This window comes from Cyprinodon tularosa, unplaced genomic scaffold (assembly GCF_016077235.1).
Source record: "Cyprinodon tularosa strain WSP-4 unplaced genomic scaffold, ASM1607723v1 ctg22, whole genome shotgun sequence".
NCBI lineage: Eukaryota > Metazoa > Chordata > Actinopteri > Cyprinodontiformes > Cyprinodontidae > Cyprinodon > Cyprinodon tularosa.
This window is the reverse complement of record NW_024038821.1, coordinates 2,330,893-2,351,813: the sequence shown is the minus strand read 5'-3', so window position 1 is coordinate 2,351,813 and position 20,921 is coordinate 2,330,893. Positions and strand designations below refer to the sequence as shown.

Sequence of the window (20,921 nt, the reverse complement as noted above, 5' to 3'; positions counted from 1 at the left end):
TCTTATTTTTACAATTTGTTGGAAAGAACTTAAGATTCTTACTTTATGATGCTTGATTTTTATTACAACCATCTGGCTGATTTTTACATCTTTGTAATGATAATACTTGATTAGTTTTATAGAAAGTACTTTATATACTTTTTTGTAGAAACATAATCAGCCCAATGATGAGATTTTATGAGCTATCCCTCTGGCTGATCTCGTGTTTGTGTTAAAAAGTAGATGACAGCCCTAAGAAGAACAGGTCAGGTATGTCACAAACAACAAGAATGGCATAGAGATGGTGTGGGCATTAAAAAACACACTATTTACCTATATATCAGTACAACTAAGCTCATCACACACAGGAGACTGGGACATGCTGTGAATGTGGAGGTGTTTACCAGCCTCTGGAGCAGCAAGTATTCAGACTGGTGATGCATTTCTTTCTAACAGCTCTGCCTGTTTACAGACAGTTACAGATGCTAAAACCTGATTTACTTGTGAAATTATCAATCCTTAGTGCTCAATACATCTAGCCTCGTGAGACCATTCTGATCTCGCGAGCTTTCAAGGTTTCACTTGCAGATCAGTCTGGAGACTCTCCGTCAAAGAAAATTTGGAGCCGTTCACCAAACGAACGTCCATTCAGCGTTGGCTCAGGTTGAGGTGTGACGCAACGAGAAGCGCGACAGTTCAGTCTAAAGAACATGGCGGCTTCAGCCGATGAAACTAGCGTTAGCGTGGCTATCGAGCAAGTTTTATCGGAATTACAGAGTATTTCTTCACTGAAAGAAGAACAAAATACTGCCTGTTTCTGTCTGTTCCTGTCTGTTCTGGATCCCTCACCAGGATCAGCTTCCAGCATGACCTCTGGGACTGCAGCACTGGGGACACTCATGGTCTGGACTGTTAACCAGGTAAGTGACCAACCCAGATAATCAAATATCAGTTTATCGTGGTCACTTACCTGTGTTTTCTCCCCTAGAGTGTCTGAGATTGGGCGGTGCCCCGCCCCCCCCCGCCTGCAGTGTCTGCAAGCCACAGCTCCACTTTAGTTTTGTTTTATTTAATAAACGTTTGAACTTTCCTACTGACTGTCTCTCCTGAATACTGGGTCCATCTGTCCCCGTTTCATGACACTGGAGGCTTTTCTCAGAGGAAAATATGTTTTTGCTCTTCTCCCGCCTGGTTTCGGCAAGAGTAGCCTGGCTTGTGGTTGTGTTTTCGTCATCGGTCTGTTAGTACGTCATATGCTTCGTTGATCTGATTGGTTTATTTGGCCCGTCTATCACCAACATAGGCCAATCGGCTAACCAGTATTTTCGCCCCCTCCCAAAATTACTTTAACGGAAGGTTTCCAGATGGATATGCGGAGCAAATCCATCTGACGGAGTCAGGTTACAAAGATCCTCCGTATCTAGATTTCCAACCCATGTGAAATACCTCATTATAAACTATAGTAACCTTTGTAGGTGATATTGGTGTTAGATGAGAGGAACAGTGAGTGGTTAGGAAAGTGTAAAGCGGACATTATAAAAAACACACATTGAAAGTGAAGTTTTTGTTTAAATTAGCACATAGAAAATTTATTTAGCTTTATGTGTGATAATAAGCATGTGGAATTAAACAAATATAACTGACAAGACCTGTTTAAGTTAAAAATAGCTTTACTGGATCACATCATAAAATTTTTGATTCAATGAAAATAATCTTTATGTTATAATAGTAATTGAACACAACACAAAAATTAAACAGAAAATTTGTTTTTATTTCATTTGTTGTTAACTTTATGCCAAGCATAGTAAAAGTTCTCTCTAACCACTAATTATTTACATAATCACTTATCTATTGGGACTTAATTAGAGTTGGGAACATATATTTAGCTTCAAGTGGGATTTCTAAATCCCTGCTGGTGGATTTAACTGCCAGATTATTAGGAGTGGGACAGCAGGGAAATACTACAGCTTGTCTTGTATCCCCCACTTCCAACACACTACTAAAGCTTCAACACCGTTAATGCGTTCACCATTAAAGATTCTTGCATTGCTTTCATTTTGAAGAGAACTTGGATTTACATTAAATAAAATACTCAGACATTGCAAGAAATTATATGTTTTAAATCCTTTTCACTTTAACTGGCAAAGCAAAGAACATTCACAAACAACAGCTAAGGTTGCCAAGCTGGTCTGGCTGCTGACTCCTTGCTCAAGCTGTGGCATGTATTGTTTCTTATTCTTGTCCTTCCGCCTAATATTTTTCTTTCCCTTAAATCAAAGATTCCAATTGCTAAATGACGCTTGGACAAAAAGATTTCAACAGAAAAAATGTTTTTAGTCGGCGAGGATAAATCCGGCTTCTTGTCCTCTTGAATTCTAATCACTCACCAACATTAACATCATAAAACATCTTTGGGGGGAAAAAACACTTTGCTCTAACAACAAAAAAGTTGTTTTGGTTACAGAAAAATACATTTGAACATTATTTATCAGCCCTGACAAAAAATATAACCCACATTCCAATTTAAATAATTCAAAGAATGTTTTCATTTCAGACAATCTAGTAAAATTACTAATTTAACATCAGTGAAATCATCCAATAACTCTTAATAAGCTCTTACATTTCTACAAAATATTTACATTATCTGCAAAAAAATGTGTAATACTTTTAGAAATACATGTAAATGTACATACGTCATTTAGAGAATGAATAGTTCTGGTGAGAATACTGACCCCTGAGGAACACCTCAAACAAGGTCCAAGCATCATGATTAACAAGACCCCATTTTCACAACCTGTTGCATGCAACTTAAATAGCACTTCATCCCCTCCAAACCCACCACCAAAACCCACTGATATTTGCTTAAAACTCAATTTTCTTTTATTTATTTTTTAGGATTTCTAGGCGAAAATATGACTACATTGGTGGAAAACACTGTTGGTGCCCCTTATTTAATGAATGAAAAACCAACAATGGTCACAGAAAGAACCTGAATCTGATTTAAGTAATAAGAAATAACAATAATCTATAAAAATGAAGAAATGGGAGTCAGTCATGATTTCCAACAATGCTTTACCAGAATTATTTTTAAAATGAACTCTATCAAACATGCCTGGACAAAAATGACCATGCTCTTTCCTTAATATGTTGTTAAGGCAATAATTGCAATCCAAAGATTCCTGTAACTGTCAATGAGCCCTCTGCTCCTCTCAGCAGATATTTGGTCTTACTCCTCATGAGCAAACTGCTCCAGTTGTCTCAGGTTATATGGCTGCCTTTTCGGCATGTCTCGGCCCCTTCTAAAGATGCACAACAGGATTTAGGTCAGGGCTCATAGTAGGCCACTTCAGAGTCCAATGTTTTCATCTTAGCCATTCCTGGCTGTTTTTAGCTGTGTGTTTTGGATAGACACACAAGCACCAAGAATTATTCTCATTCCAGAATAACTAATGTAGCTTGAGATCATTATGGTTTCATGCAGAATATCCTGTGAACAGTGAGTTAATTCCTAGATGAAGTTAATTAACTGGCCTTTGTGAAAGGATGCTGAGCAAAATTAACAAATGATTCCAAAATGACTTTGTTACATCATGGGGTCAGAGGTGCACTGCTACGTGCACCACTGTGCTGTGACATTCTAATTTAGACCGGATTAGGAGGTCAGAGGTTCATTTGACCATGCTAAACATCCCCAGCAGAAGGCTGATCGAAGTCAGGTGTACCCAAATATGGATAAAATACTTGAGATATATAAACACACAAGTGTGCTGGGTAACCAAAGAGCTCAGTACAGATGGTTCAGAAATCTATCCACAAATATTAGGGGAAGGAGATATTTTTTTGGTTAAAGTTAAATATGTGCATATTTCTGCAAGTATTAAGAAAATCTTAGGGGTAGTAAAAAAAGGGGACTCCAGAAGCAAAAAAAAGAAGCTTGAGGTTTGAACCAGACAGGAGGAGGACAGAAGGAAAGACTGGAGGCTGCTGAAAATTAAGGGAGTTTTCCCACTGCCCAAATAAGTACCTATCAACAGAAAACCTGTGCCCCGCTGAGCTGTGGATAAGGCAGCCAGCAGAAAGAAGCTATGGAAATAGAACATGTCCATATAGAGAGGGAAGCCAAGGAGAGAGGGAAAAAGACGGGCCAGGGGTTAAATGCTTCCCCAGAATGTGAGTTTTGCTCTACCATGAACCCAGTAAAGAGAGCCCCCCCACCCCAGTCCCAGCAGGCTAACACCCTGAGGGTCTTCTGTGAGCATGACTGAGCACAGGCAGCTGAAAATTTGCCCAGAAATGTACACTATTCCATGATCAAGTGCCGTGTTTACAACTGATTTGAAGACCAGTGGCACACAGTCATGGGAGTTTTATGAACCCTTAAAAAACAGAATTATTCTTCTCCTGTCAGAAGAAGTGAGTTTTTAAGAACTGATCAAACATAGAGAGAAAAAAGGGAAAAGCAAGAGGAGGAAAACCTTTCTTGACAAACAAAACACCCCACAGATGTTGCGCTCTTCTCTGATGCCCCTGGTCTCCATAGCAACCCTGCAGGACAGTAATAGCCTCCAGCTCGGCCGAGTGCAGCGGCGTCACAAAGACGCACACTCACATTAATCCTCTGAATGGGATCCCAGTGTGTATTTATAGCTATGAAGGGACTAGCAAAGACCCGCAGGGACCCACCAGTCCCACCGCTCTCCCTGAGGTATTACCAGAGAACATGCATCTGCTAAAAAACTGACTCCAGTATTCTGCCATTAAAAAGCCTAGACCAAAGACAGACGCACACAGACACACAAACAAACTCACACACCCACCTTTTAAAAGAGATCTGCCAACTCTCAGGGTTCTAGTAAACAAGCCCAGTAATTGGCAATAACAGATAGCGGGAATTAAATATTAAAGCTGGCTTGTGTTTTGTCTGGTACGTGCAAAGAACATTGATGGAAAGGGCTTAAGAAATATCTACATTTGTTTTAACATTAATCCATGATTTGAAAGAAACTTTTAACCAAAACCCCCTGCTCCATCTGTCTTCATTTTTTCAGTATCCTCAGGTATTTTTAGACAATAGTTGTTTAACTTAATATTTTATTGGATACAGTTTAGATAAGGAACCTCAAAAAACAGCAACAGATACAGACTACTGTACCAAGAACAAATTATATAATTAATAAGGATAAATTTTTTTTTCCATACATCCAAGTAGGAGGCTGTATATTCCATCAGAAAAGAAACCTGTTTTTTTTTTCTTAAACACAATAAATCCATTTTATTCCAATACACTGAGGAAAGTATATTTAATCTCCTTTCTCTACCAATCACAGAGACCAACATACACCTTTTCCACTGTTGTTTGCCATAATGACCACTTTACATCATGCCCTTTTGTGAACATTAACAAGAAATTGTGCTCCATTTTGTAAAGGTGAGAGCAATTTGCAGTGCAAGCCAGGCAGTGAACCGATGATTACGTAAAAGACCGAGAGAGCATCTGTGATGATAGCAGGAGGTGGATCTGAGAGTACTTACCGGGTGACAGACAGTGGGTCAGAACACTGAGGGGAGGGGAAACACTGGAAGAGAGCACCGGTCCACTCTAAAGAAAAAAAAAAAAAAAAAAAAAAAAAGACATTTGGTAAGGTGAATTACAAGCATCTGATGAGCCAACTTCTTTGTTAAGCTTCATTTTGTACACTTTCAACAGCATTACAAACAGTCGTGATGGCCTCAGGGAAGACTCACACACACACACACACAGCAAAGTAATCACTGGCTTTAAGTGATTCTCTTCATCCTATTTGGCCAGAGCAGATTTTTAATTATTCTACTGGCTTCTCCTAAATAAACCTTTAATAGGAATCTGCCTTTTTTAAGAAAGGAAGTCTTCATCAAACTGAAAGCTGGAAATGAGCTGGAGATTTACATAAACCTTGCTGTTACATTAGAGCGACAGGTACATTGTAGTCTGCTAAGAGCCTAACAGGTAAGCCAACATGGGGATCAAAGGGACAGGCCGATCACAGTGTGATTAACCAAAAAGTGGGGAAAGTACAAATATAAAAAGGAAAAAATCCTTCTGCTAAGGGGATATTTTATAACCTTAAAACTGCCACAAGGACTGGAGAAGTTTCTTAAGATATTCACTAACTTTCAGAGATCTGGATTCTGCTCTCATGAACTCATCTTCAATGCCCTGTTTTGGTGAACAAAGAGCAGGACAGGAACTGACCAGTAAAGGTTTCATTACACAGTCGCTTTGCAAGATAAACGTTGCCAGATAAGCATAGACGCTGCAGGAATCTGAGCATTTTCAAAGTTCTACATTAGACAGTTTTTTCTTCCGTTTTTCTTTAAATGAAGGTGAGTAACAGAAGGGCTCACTGTTCATCACACACAGCATTGCTCAGTACATTAAAGTAATTCATGGACTTATTTGAGAGAATAACTTAGTCATAATATTAAAAAAAGCTATTTTTATGTGAATACCATCATTAATTACAACAACATTGTTAATTAGGCTGTCCTTTGGGTATTTTATATGTGTTCATGTTCAGCGTCATGCATTCTGAAAATAAGGTAGCCATAAAAAAACAGTAAAACCAATAAAAGAGCAAATGAGATAAAATATCCAACTATAGGTGTACAGGAGCATCATTTAATGGGCACTACCATAAAGCATACCAGGGAACCCATTTGTGTTAAAATAACATTTTGGAGCTGTCACACAGCATTTAAGGATTTATTTTTAACCACAATGTTTTCCTTTTTTATCTGTATAAATCTGACCGTACTGTGCAGGTACCGGACATTAACAAACAAAAACAAAACAAAAGAAATTGTAGAGTTTAAGTTAATTACATGCTTAATCTTAGCATCACTACTTGTTCATCATCTAGTTTTATTGCCCATCACTGTTTTGTATGAGGAAGAAAACAAAGGAGCGAATGGAAGTGCTAACAGCCATAACAACGAACTCCTGATAGGGAGATTTACTGAGGCCACGCATGTCGCAGAACGCTGCCATTGGCGCGTTCTTACGGCTGCCAAGGGCCCCACTGTAAAGCAGTTCCCTTATAGCGCCGCCTTTATCTCTGAGTCACATTGGGGAGGGAGAGGGTAAAAAAAAAACAGATTTCACACTTTATCTTTGACAGGATACAGTTTGAGAAATCAAAAAACATCTCATCACAAAAAAAAAGAAAATAAAACAGTATTGGTTTTTCAGGCAAAAACTCAACTACAACCATAGACAATATATTTTCAAGTCAACTGGATGGGAACAGACCAGGAACCAAGACACACAAATTTGCAGCCATCCAGATGGACGAGCCAGAGGGCTTCTGTAGAACATTTTTTTTATAGATAGAAGAAAAAAGGTGTTTGACGACGACAACGAGAAGGTTACATGCAGGGACTGAAGTAATAAAAAACTTTTAAGCTATGTAGGGCCTACCAGTATTACTGGTATTTTGATTTAGATGCCATATAACAATAGGACGAACCTCATTATAAATATAGATATAGTTGAAACAAGAAAAAGGGCAAATGCTCAAACAGCACAATGATTCCAAACACACCTTAGCCTGTGTACAAAATTATGACCTACTGTGGTCTAGAACAGTAATCGTGCTCCTTAAAGCTGTTTAGAATGTTTTAGGCATCTCATGTTGATGCACAGCTGATAAAAATTGGCATAGAGATGCTTAGAGAGAGTTTTTAAATTAGATTAAGTTAAGGTGTTTTTGGCTTGTTTTATTTTGCTTTATTCTATTCTATGTTTCAGACATTGTTTTTACTCTAATTGTTAGTAAACAAATGTCGGCAGTAAGTCGGACCTGTTTCCGGTGAGGGTTGGACCTCACCAAGGTTGCCCTTTGTCACCGATTCTGTTCATAACTTTTATGGACAGAATTTCTAGGCGTAACCAAGGTGTTGAGGGGATCTGTTCTATGGTCTCATCTATGGTCATGAGCTTAGGTCATGACCAAAAGAACGAGATCCCGGATACAAGCGGCTGAAGTTAGTTTTCTCTGTAGTGTGTCTGGGCTCTCCCTTAGAGATAGGGTGAGGAGCTCAGTCATCCGGGGAGGACTCAGAGTAGAGCCGCTGATCCTCCACATCGAGAGGAGCCAGTTGAGGTGGCTCGGGCATCTGATTAGGATGCCTCCTGGGCGAGGTGTTCCAGGCACATCCCACTGGAAGGAGGCCCAGGGGGAGTTCCAGGACAAGCTGCAGGGACGATATTTCTCGGCTGGCCTGGGAGTGATTCCCTTTGAGGAGCTGGCCCAAGTGGTTGGGGAGAGAGACGTCTGGACCTCCCTACTGAAGCTGCTACCCCAGCGACCCGACCCCCGATAAGCGGAAGAAGATGGATGGATGGATCTTAGTAAACATGTGTTTCTTATAATTATTATAACATAACCTATCTAGCAGTACTATATATGCACAATGCAGGAGTAATGCAGCCAAGCAAGTCACAATTTCTCCAGTGGAGTTGTAAAAAGAAAGAGGAAAAGCTAGGACCACATAGATCACATGGCAGAGTGCAAAAAAAAACACTTAGGACACTAAAAAGGAGAAGATAAAGTATCACTATGAACACTTGGGATATATTATTTTATTTTAACATACAAAAATGTTGTTTTTGGTGGGATTTGTTTTAAAGGAAAGTACGAGACAAGGCTCTGTTAATGAAGGGATGAAATTAGCTTCTGCTGCACAATAAGGCAGCCCGAGAAATTTACGTGAGCATTTTGACAGACCCCTTTCAAGCTTGTGCACCCAGTTCTTGTTTTCAAAAACTCTAATGTTATGTCATCAACCCGACCCCCAAAATAGAATGAACTGCGTCCATCAGGCTCTTATAAATGCAGTGAATGGAAACTTCTAATAAGTTCCAATACTGATGTGCTTCAGCAACTAATCATGGGCATGAAAAATTCAAAGTATTCAGCTATCTGATCCACTTTCTACTGGGTTGTGTATTTTTAGATGGGTTTATTGCAGGTAACATCCAGCAGTGCTGAAATAGTACCTTTGATTAGACCAAAAGCTAAGAGGCTAGTAATCTCCCCCCTGCCTTTCACAAGATTTAAATAGAGCAAACAGTGGCAGGTCTACCATCATCACTCGGCAAATGGCAGCTCAGTAGGGAAAATACAAGGGTGGGGGGGAGAGACTGAAAGGACAGCTAGTACACATAATCCTAGAGGCACCATAAGATGTGATATGGCAGGGGAACATACATTTTCCATTCACATTAGTTAAAAAAAGTATCCTAAAAACAAAACCTTTAGAATGTTTTATGTGTGATATTGATTAAGTGATGCTTGGCCAAATAATTGCAAATATGGATTGCTGCATTTGTTGCTGCATTCAGCAACAAATTTTTACATCAGTCCTACTTTGCACAGAATATCAAAATAAAAAAATTTTTCATGTAAAATTGATATATATGATTTTCTTTTTCTTTCCACATAACAACAGAAGATTTCGGAGGGTGCAGATAAGAATAGTTTCCATCTTGGTACTGTTAAGTGTTTATCAATTGTTAGCAGCCCTTCTCTTGACATTAAACCTATAAAAGTACTGAACTGAAAGAAGGTCAGCCCGATGTTTTTTTTCTGTTGATCTAATTGTTGTTGTTTTTTAAGTTAAAGACAAACATAACAAATTATGAAAGATTATAAAAAATAAAGAAAGACAAGAAAAAACACCAGCGCAGTTATAAAGCAAAGCCCAATTTAACAAGTCCGTGTAGCATCTCAAACCAGAGCAGATTGAGAATGGTCATACGCCTATAATAAAATAATAAATAAATAAATCAAAATAAATGAATAAAACGAAACAATGAATGCTGTGGGGTGGTGTATATGCTGACTAAGGCACTGAGAGGTGATTCTCAGAGAGAGATCTGTAAAGTTTGTTGTTCATTAAGAGGTGAGAATGATGAACTTCGCTTTCCTGCACTTGCTGTCCCTCGTTATTTTGTTTTTTGCATGGCTCAAAGAGGATCACTACTTTATCTGTTTTCTGTCCTCCTGAATTCCTATGATGGGTAATGGGTATTCTTTTTTTATGTTTCATTCTTTGTTTTTGCACGTCCCTGTATTCACTATGCACAGCTCCAAAACTGACTTTTTCCCAATGGGTTTATATCAGTCGGACTCAAGCAGCCTCCTTGTATAAAATCGTATTGTGTGATCATCCCCATTCACTTTTAAAGGGGGCTAGACGCCATGCCCTCATCCGACACGATTTTCTGTCGGACCGGTAGCAAAATTGGATTTGTTGTGTTCAGGTCATCACAGCTTTCGTGCACAACCAAGAAAGCACCCTTCCAGGCAGCAGTAAAATTCACAATCAATGGATTCTGGAAACAACAGCACTGAAGGCAATTAAAATTATGAAAACCAGGAACCAAATATATGAATGCCTGAAGAGAGAAAAAAAGGAACTTTTTTTTTTATTAATTTTGATTTATGGCTAAACCGCACAGCCCAAGAACAGGTCACAGGGCATAAACAATATATTGCCTCTTTTTATATAGTGTTTGTAAATATCTGATTTCAACAGTCCATAAATGGAAATGTAGTTACTGTGAGAGGTAGCATATGGTGAGCCACTATGCACCATAAAGACATTTGTTTTTATATTATAAAGTTAATGGAATTTTCACAGCTCCCAGAGTGTGATTTTATAGACTGTTTTAGAAGTGAAGAAAATGAAAGTTCAAGTGCTAACAACATATGTTCTCTCTACAGGAAAGCGACCGCAGCCAAAGGCTGACGCCCGGCTCTCTGTGGGTTTCAGTGTGAGCTGCTCCATGAGCAGCACCTGCCAAGGTACAGAGAGGACATGCTCATTCTGTCCCACACGTCAGCTATGCACATCCTCAATATTGCTCCTTTGAGAGTCTCAGTGAACGCACATCAAACAACATCAACTCCCTGACCAGTGGAGCACCATGAGAAAACCCCTCCCTTTGTTTATCATGCAACTGTGTCCCAGCAAGAGGAGGAGGTCTGGCTGGACACTGATTAATGAATACAAGAAGCTCTGCCCCAAATATACTAAATTACCATATCTTAAACTCTTGGATATAACACTTTTTATTTCCCAAGGCGTACAACCAAAGACGGACCATAATGTAAGGGACTTTACATTTGACTACATCTCACTATGACTTTTACGCCACCAAAAAAGCAGATTTTTTAGCACAACAATTGTAAACAGAAAGGGTCACACCCCAGTGTTTGTTAAAGAGAACCAACCAAAACAGGTCCATTCAGTAATTTAAATGATCAAAATTACTGGACACAGTAGTGGATGGCCCATCTGTCTTTTAATTAATCATTTAAATTCTGGGGTAGATTCACAATTGCACTTTTCTAGAAAGACAATTATTTCTGCAAAAACAAAGAAAGATAAAGAAAAAGATTAAACTCTGGTGTGAATCCCAGGCGCCATGTTGAGAGAAAACCTCTGGACCAAACCATCCTATAGTGAGGCCTGGTAGTGGCAGCATAATGCTATGGGGATGCTTTTCAGAAGCAGGAACTAGCAACAAGGGAAGATAAATGCAGAAATGTTCAGCAACATCCGTGGAATATGGCTTAATTTTTTAAAAGGACAATGACCCCAGATCTCAGTGTAGTGCCTTCAAAATAGCTCTGTAAACATCCTGCAATGTGCAAGCCAGAAACTAGGCTTTAATCAGATTGAATATGTCTGAAGAGATCTGAAAATGTCTGGGCACAAACACCTCCCATCCAGACTGATGGAGCTTAATATGTACCGCAAATAATGGGGCAAACCGCCCAGAGGTGGGTGTGATAAGCTGCTGGCATCATGTTCAAAAAGTCTGAAGGCTGTAAATGCTGCCAAAGGGGAATTAACAAAAGGCTGTGAATATTTAGAGGCAGTAAATCTGAATTCCTACTTTTCTATTTGTAATAAATTTGCGATGATCTCAAACTAAGTTTTTTCAAATTGTCATAATGGTAACATACTGAGGAAAGGTATTTAATTTTGTCACTCCTTTTTATTTTGTACACCTCCTACTTCTAGTACAAGACAGATTCCTGTCATCTACAGAATTACTGGAATGACTCTGCAGGAGTCGGGTGTATTAGAGATGCACGTACAGGAGGCGGTTAACTGCATTGTGGCATGGCGTAGAAAGAAAAGTATTCTGATCCTGAGTGTCAATAAGACAAGAGAGACAACTGTAGATTTCAGAAGAAAAAGAAACAAGTCAAAAGATCATGGCAAAAAAGTGAAGGAGTATAAATAACCTTGTGTTCACCTGGACAAAAGATTCAATTGGAGTCATGTGCTGGACACCTGTTTCGTGGTAGGAGAAAGTCATGGATTGAAACCACAAAAGTTTTCTGTCAAACCGTTCTTGGAGTACAACAATTATTTTTTCATATACAGAAATGCCGTCAGAGAGTCTGCTCAGTTGTGAGCAACTACAAAACAATAATTAAACAATAATTTTAATGTTCTATTTCAATAGTGGAATAGTCCACAGCACTCAATGGTGAAGCATTAAGGAAGGAAAACAACGCAGAGAAGATATTTTACCTTCTGTGATATTACACACTAATGCTTGTAATATCAGCAGGGCAGAAACTGGCTTTTTTCCTTCTTTTCCTTTCAGAAAAAATACCACCAGCTTATTTTTTGGGATGAGGAATTCTGTGCTCTAGCGTTTATTTTACATAAACATAAGTTATTATGTATTGGCTTTTGTCTAAATGCATGCATAGTGCATCATTTAAGTGTGAGCAAACTCCATCAGTGGCCAGACAAGGTTTGCTTACTAAAGTTATTTTGGCAGATCTTCCTTTGTGCATAGTGACACAAAGGCCCCTTTATCCAACGTGGCACACACATTTAACAAATGCTGAAAGCTTTTTGAATTTCTCCCTTATCACCAGTTTACACCACGTCCATTTCTGGATTTCAACCTAACGAACTCCACAGTAATTACCCACCCATTATAGTCAATAAGAGCGTGTACACTGCCTCTGCAGCGCAGCACAGGGCAGTGCAGCATGATGGTGTGTGTACAGCCATCTGCCCAAACCGCTTGATCAATCTCGAGTCTATCTGTAGGAGCCAATTCAGAGTCTGTCTCAGGGGTCTGCAACCTGCAGCTCTGGAGCTGGATGTGGCTATTTGGACCATCAACAAAGGCTCTTACTGGCTTCAGAATGTCATCAGGATGCAGTGCTTGAATTTCCCTTTTAAAATTGGGGAGGAAATCCCCTCTTATATGCCTGAGAGAGGGAGGATTTCTAAATTTTTGGGGGGATCATTAGTTAATGACAACAGATATTCTATTGTGCTAATCACACCCTAGATTAACATGTTGCTTTCATTTTCCACCTTTTGTCTTCCTAGCTGTTGTTTCAGCTGCTCTCTCTTGCCCTTTCCCTAGCCTCATCTCTATTTTCCTCACTTAACTGTGGGGTTAAGGAAGAACATATTTTTTTAGAATGGAAAACCTTCCAAAAAAAAAAAACATGTAAGGTTACCTATGCATATTTATATATTCTTACCTCAGATCAATGCATATATGTGTGATAATTTTTCTTGGTCTTTTCGTTTTCTGCAACAAAGTAAGCAGTTTCATCTTCACTCTGCACTTGCGCATCATGGATAGCTTTTGCCATGACAAATTTAGCTGAATCTGCCTCATGTTTCCTTTTTACTGCTGCAGTGGGAGAAACACCGTCAGAGTGGCGATGCAAAGTTAAGGTCATATAGCTATGGCTGGTAAAGGGTAAAGGACCCTACATGTTACAGATGAAGCAGCTCATTCATTGTAGCTTGAGCCAGTTAGGCTGAAACGTAGCTTTCATCTGCTTAGTTATATCCTCCTGTTGGAGGATCGGCAGTATCTGGGTCAATCCCGACATCACTGGTTCTGGCATCACTTTTGATTTGTGTTGTTTTTTAGAAGCTGATTCCTCTGTTGATACGACGATAGATTTGCCTTTTAGCCAGTGATCAGTATTTGGAATATTTTAAAGGTTCAAGACATTAAATATGAAAGCCACTGGTTTGCTAGCCAAAAATTAAACTGTGCTCTAAGAGAAGAAGAAAAAAGAAAAGAAGAAGAGCACACTCCAGCTAGTAGCAGAGATGTTCTTCTTCGTTTAAATCCAAAAACATCTATTTTAGTAGCTACACATCGTCATGATTTTTTTTACAAGGGATTTTCCTTCATTATAAAAACTAGATTTGCGAGGATGGATCAGATAATGCGCTACCCCCGCTATCCCACAATGAATTTCAGGCCCTGGAATGAGATTAAAAGAACCAGAAATACGTTTTTTTTATTAGCTTAGAAATTCTATGTTTTATTAATTTTTCTCTCTATATCAAATAATAGCCTGTTAAAGAAAATCCATGCTTTATCTATAGGAATAATTTTATTTTTTTCCTTATTTTAAAAGCAAAAAATACAAATAAACTTGGGGTCGTTTATGATGGCAACAGATTTCCCATGCTCCAAAAAGTTAATAGGATGTGTTTTATCAAAAACTCATGTTATATTTTGTGGATCTAAATGAGTTTATTTAGCAAGACTGAGGGCAAAATGGCTCTTTGAAAAGGTTGCAGACCCCTGATCCATCTGCACAAAGGAAACTGCACCAGCAGGAAAGTGGATGAGCACAGCAACTGCATTTCACAAATTATTCACTGACAACATGCTAATTTCTCTGAAAGGTGTCCCAATAATAATAAATACGCATTCTTGTGCGATAAGTAGTGTTGCACTGATCCTGATACCAGTATCAGGCGGGGGCCCAATCCAGCACTAAAATGGCGGTATCTGCGCGTACCAACAAATAGGGCACCGATACCATTTTGAGAGCCAAAACCATTATAACCCATTCCAGGTAGGCAATAAATAGTTCTACTGGATTCACTTTGTATTCGTCTTTTTCCTGCTTCACAAAGGTAGTCAGCAGCTTGACAAAGCCATTATTTTACATCCAAGTAGTATGCAGTTCTTCATATACACACACACAAACACACACACACACACACACACACACACACACACACACACACACACACACACACACACACACACACACACACACATCAATTTCAAAAAGATGGCATTGGTATAGTATCGGCCAATACTGCACAGCCAGGTATCGGGTATCGGTATTGGGGCCAAAAAAATGGCATCAACACAACAGCGGTAAGTGCCTGGTTTTCAGAGCACCTCCACAGTAAATCAGGACTGAGGCAAAAAGGTGCAGAGCAAAGCAGAGCAGAGGAAAAAAAGCTGCGTAAAGGTGGTGTTGAAGTTGTTCCTTGCCACTCTTTTGTGATTCTGAACGGTGTTGAAATTCACAAATCCTTTGACTTAATTATTGGATTTGTGAGAATTTAAATAGCCCTATGTGTTTTATTTCAAGTCATGTTTTATTTAACCAAGGTTTAATCCATGCAACTGTTGGCAAACTGAGTTATTCAACATTACTCAATATAGTCTGGTTTAGATCATTAAATAACACATGCAAGTCAAGGGCAACCCTTCAACATAGCACAAACATGCACAACTAACTATTTCATATTCATCAATATGACTCCTAATTACCTGATGGCTGCAACCATTTTTCTCCTTACTATGCCCAGATAGGGTAAAGCCTAACGAGAAACATCCCTCTCATGATCTTGATCTCATAAATCTTCCAGGAATTTAGCTATATCTCACAGGTTTGAATAGAAAAGCACATAGTGAGAGCAAAGAACGTGGATAAAATTAAAATAGAGGCCGAGTCAAAAGTGAGGTATCCTGAGAGACGGAGTCAACAACGGAAGAAGAGTGAAGAGCAGCCAAACAATAAGAGAGAGGCACAGAAACCAAAACATCTCACATACACTTTGACTTTTCAATTTTCTCTTTTCTGTGTGATGGTGTCAGGAGCCAGCTCCCTGGGGGCTAAAGGGAGACAGGCAACCAGAGCGTGTAAAACGTAGGCAGAAAGAAAAGGTGAGAGGGAAGATTTTTTTTTTTTTCCTGCTTAGTGAGTCATAGAGAGGCAGCACAGGGAGAATATAGCTTCTTTCGCCTTGGAGAATGATGGACGATTGTCCTTATCGAGGACAAAATTAGGCTGGGGTCTCGCAGGACATGCAAATCTCTCACACACAGGGAGAGCACTTCTCCCTTTTTATTCTGGCTAATTAGAGGATTACATTAGCAGAAACCAATAACCGGAAGCCATTCAACCCCAGCTTATACTTGTAGCCATTAGAAGGTATAATTTGTGCTGGTATGACATGGAACGCTGTAGAGATGAAGCCTCTGCACAGAGCTGCAGACATGCAGGCCTTGAATCTGTAACACAGGATCATCTGTATGTCTAGGTAATTCCATTTGGGCTGACTGTCTTACATGAATATTCCAATTATGACTCAGTGGATACAGGGCAGGATGACTGCAGATGGAGCTTTAATTCATACACTGTATAGCATGGGGTGTATGGAGGGCTGTGTATTGAAGGAGACTGGTTGGGAGCAAAATAGGAGCTTATTTCTATGCTGTTGTTGTTTTTTTTTAAAGTCATGTCTGTTTCAATAGAGAGCTTAAATACCATCCCTCCAGTTAAAAATATTATACAATAATATTGTTGTTTTTAGGAACTGTATTAAGTTAATTCAAAAATAGTGGAACAATGCTGCAACTATACCCTCTCAAAAGCCAATAAATGTTTGTTAAATTTTTTGAAATGGTGGCTTTTCAACTATTTTAAAGAAAAGCATCTCGCTTTCTGTGAATTTGCCCCATTTTTAATAAATGTTTTGTATTTTGTTTGTTGAATAAATTTTTCTTGTAGCTACGGCTGTCAGAAAGACCTAAACAGCCCTGTCAGTTGTTGGATAGCCCCCCCATGAGGGAATACTGCATCAGATGATTATAGGGATGCTCCGATCAGGATTTCTGCCACTAATCCCGGGAGGGCTGATCACAGACAGTACCGATCACTGCCATCGCATGGATTGGCTGTTCATTTTTTGATTTAAGTATAAATGCTACAACAGGCTATGTCAGCTTGCAATATTCTACCATAAAATCACCTATTATAGATCTATCTATCTATCTATCTATCTATCTATCTATCTATCTATCTATCTATCTATCTATCTATCTATCTATCTATCTATCTATCTATCTATCTATCAATCTATCAATCTATCTATCTATCTATCTATCTATATATATATATATATATATATATATGTATATATATCTATATATATATATATCTATATATATATATAGATATATATATATATTAGGGTACTAAAATTTTCAATATACTCCGGAAAATATTCTATACTCGATACCACATGAATAAAAACAAAGACCACTAAATTTAACTGAAATATTTTCATTAATAAATAAAATACAAATACATAAAATAAACAATAAGAACAATAGTTTGAGGTTGTATGCTGTGCACAATATTAAAGGGATAGTTCGGGCCAAAGGGATATCTTTATGAACCCGAGTACACTGACGATGAACTTCGACAAATGGAGTTAGATCGGGCAGAAAGAGAGAGGGTGGACAGAGAAGTGATGGAAGCTGAAGCCGGAGCCACAGGAGCCACAGCTGGAGCTGCGATATCCAGGGTGGCCGACAAATCATGGTGCACTTGTTTCAAGTTAGCTCTAAAGCTAGCTCGGTGGCGTTGCTTGTAAACGCAGCTGCTAAGTTAGCACTGAAATGAGCTGGAAAAGTTGAGCTCGCTGTCAGAATGACGGCGCGCACTGATACGAACAGAGAGAAAATAGGACCAAGTGATAACGACGTGTGACTTTTTCCACTACAATGTTTTTGGGATGCAAAAATATCACTCTTTTGAACACATAATGTTTTGGTAGGGGAGAAACGTTTTATTTCGCTGGGTCTAGCAAACCTGCCGGACTACTTTCTGCTTGACCAAAGCTGGACGAGAACTCTGCTCACAGGATGCTGCCAGGGGTAAGTCAGTGTGATTGCATGACACTGGTGATGGGGATGCCATACAGATTCATGTCAAAAATCCCGAACTATCCCTTTAAGCAAGATTGAAATGAAAAACTAACGAAATGAATTTAAAGTGTTCCTTCCTTGGCTTTGCTTTGCATACATAACAATGAGACTAGCCAAACCAGTTAAAAAACAAAAATAACTCTCAGCAGCTGCACCTGTTACAAAAAAAAAGTCAGAAACTGTAAAGTGAACAGAATTATTCAATCACACAGTGTTCAGAATGTGCATTTTCCTCTATTCTATTTGGATTTGTTTATGCAATTTTTCATGGAAATTGGCACATTATGAGTGGTGGGTAATTGATCGGCACCCCTATAGATGATTAGGTATTAGGTGGAGATGCATGTCAACTGTATTACTGCATTTCTTTTTCTTGCCACCTTTAGTCCCAGAGCTCTCATGCTAAATTCTGAGGTAGGTAACAAGACCACGTGCCTAGCAAGAACCTGACACAAGAGTTCACACATAAGTACAGTAGGGAAACAATAAGAGGAGGGGTGAGTAGAGACTGATCCAATGGAGTGAAATTTTAGCCTTCAACCCTCTTTAGGAGAAAGAGAGAAAACCAAACAAGTATGCGAAAAGAAATGATTGAGCTCATTTAAATTTATCATGTGATTAATAATGTATTGATTATAGTGATGGAACAAATAATTTGTTGTTTGTCATTAAAGGTGCTCGACAAGGTGGCCAATCAGTGTTCTGCTGTGCAGTAAATGATTCATGCTGCTTGCACCTCAAAATCTAATTGTCTAAGTAACATCTGGTTTGTTAATCCTCCTTTTACACCTTCGTATAATCCACAAAATGTGCTTGTTGAACATTTCCAATCGGATAAAAGAATATTAATATTGCTGCAGTAAAAGTCCAACATGATTAAAAGTCAACTTCAGAGCATGTCTAAAAAAACTTAGACTTAGATTGTTATTGATGTATTATATTAATTATTATAAAGACTAGAAATGCTAACAAATCCTTTGGTCAAACAAAATTTTAATTAAGTCTGAAGTGTTTGAGCGGCAGAGACAAGTCAGCCAACAACAATGCATTAAGTTAAAACTATAATTTAATATTTGATATTAATATCTTATCTTCTAATCTTTAAATATTGATCTTAAAAGTTGTCTTATGCACCTTAAAAAGTTATTCAAGGGTCCAAACAGCTGTTAAAGGCATTTTTTTCCAAATATATATGTATATATAGTCAAAGATTTACTTGATCAGAAACATATACGTTAAAAATAAAACCAGATTAAAACTTGTTAATGTAGAATTTCTGAGCCCCAATCTTTGGTAACCTCTGTGTTTATTTTCTCCATTTAGTAACTGCTGTATATACTAAGCTATTCAGGGTTTTTAGAGTTCATATGAGAAGACACCAGTTGAATTTAGCTTACATAACAAGTGACGTGCAGACTAGCGGGTAGCTTAAATAAAAAAAGATGAAAAAATGTCCAAACAAATAGAACAAGAAGTGCTTTTATTTAAATTTCTGCCAAGGCGGTAGTTCAAAAGTGGGATAAGTTTATTTTGTTCTGCATGAGAGGTTCAGCTGGAGAGGCATTGACAAGCATTAAACGGTCTGTAAATGTCCCATATTGAGATCATCTTTTTAGGATAAGACTTTCAAGTCTAAGGTCTTCAACTCTAATTCTGTTTTTGAGTCTCTTCCTTCACTTTGTATTTATCTATATTAGGAGTGGATATAAGGGTTTCTGGAGTTTCCATTCTCTTCAACATATTAGATTACTACAACAGCAGTCTGTGTCATTCAATAAGGAATGTAGATCCAAATCTGAAGATTAAGAAATATATATATGTAAATATATAAACATCTCAAAATACAGTAAGTCCTGTGTTACAGATTAAACAGAAAAACTTTGCTCTTTTCCAGCAAGTCTTCAGCTACATCAACACTGCAGGCATATGTGACACAAATTTGATCTTCTTGCCCAAACTTGACCTATAGATGACTTTATCATAGTCTGAACACTTATGTCAGGTCCTTTTTTATTAAAAAAGATCAGATTTGAAACACTTTCATATGTTGTACTAAATCTTATACATGTCAGATATCTTTTGAAGTATCTGCAGCCAGTAGAGCGACCATGTCACATATTTTCCAACATTTGGAGTATTGCCCTGGCCCTGGTGCAGAGTGTAGCAGTCGCTGCTCCACTAAAGGTCAGCTTTAATAGTTTTGTCCAATTTTTATTTACCTTCCTTTGTCTTGTTATTATGTGGTCAAGACAGGGTCAGCTTATGTTACTCAACAGTTTAACACAGAAATGCCATTGTCCGACACTTTATTGACTAGTTCTAGTAAAAGTCACAAGTATTATTACATCCATAAGCAGTGAGCTGCTGTGTGACGTCTGATGTTGGTTATGTTTATTTATTAGTAAAAACAGCCTTGGAAGAAAAAAAAAACATATATTACCAAAAGCAAATGATGGTGAGCATCAAAACCTGCTGTGTGAATGTAGCCTTCTTGTTATCTACTCGACATATTACTCTCCCTTATTGTGACTGTACCAAAAGTACAAGTCTTGAAGGTTTCATAAAAAAAAAAAAAACCGTTTAAATAGTTGTTTTCACTTATTTACTCTCCTTACTTGTCTTAAAGAAGCCAATAGAAACAGAATCTTCCTTCAGAGACAACCATCACACTGAAGAGCATAATTGCTCTGACCTTTCAGTGGTTTGTTCACTGGGTGGAAAGAGATCAAACACTCAACTCTACAAGCTGTTCATCACCAGAATAAGATCATATTATGGTCACCAATCAATTCATCTCCTGTATTAAGTACAATTATCCCAACAAAAAGATTAAAAAGTAAGAAAAATAAGTTTCAGTTTAGGTTTT

General features: G+C 38.3%; 1 protein-coding gene across 4 annotated transcripts in view; it reads right to left on the bottom strand.

Moving 5' to 3' along the window:
- The window catches only part of LOC119784187 (1-phosphatidylinositol 4,5-bisphosphate phosphodiesterase beta-4-like), a 90,676-nt gene that overhangs the window by 59,060 nt on the left and 10,695 nt on the right, over positions 1-20,921 (bottom strand). For all 4 annotated transcript variants that reach the window (XM_038286133.1, XM_038286135.1, XM_038286134.1 and 1 more), the window contains exon 3: positions 5,512-5,578. The gene's annotated coding sequence lies outside the window, so the exon portion shown is untranslated. The remainder of the gene's footprint in view (positions 1-5,511; positions 5,579-20,921) is intronic.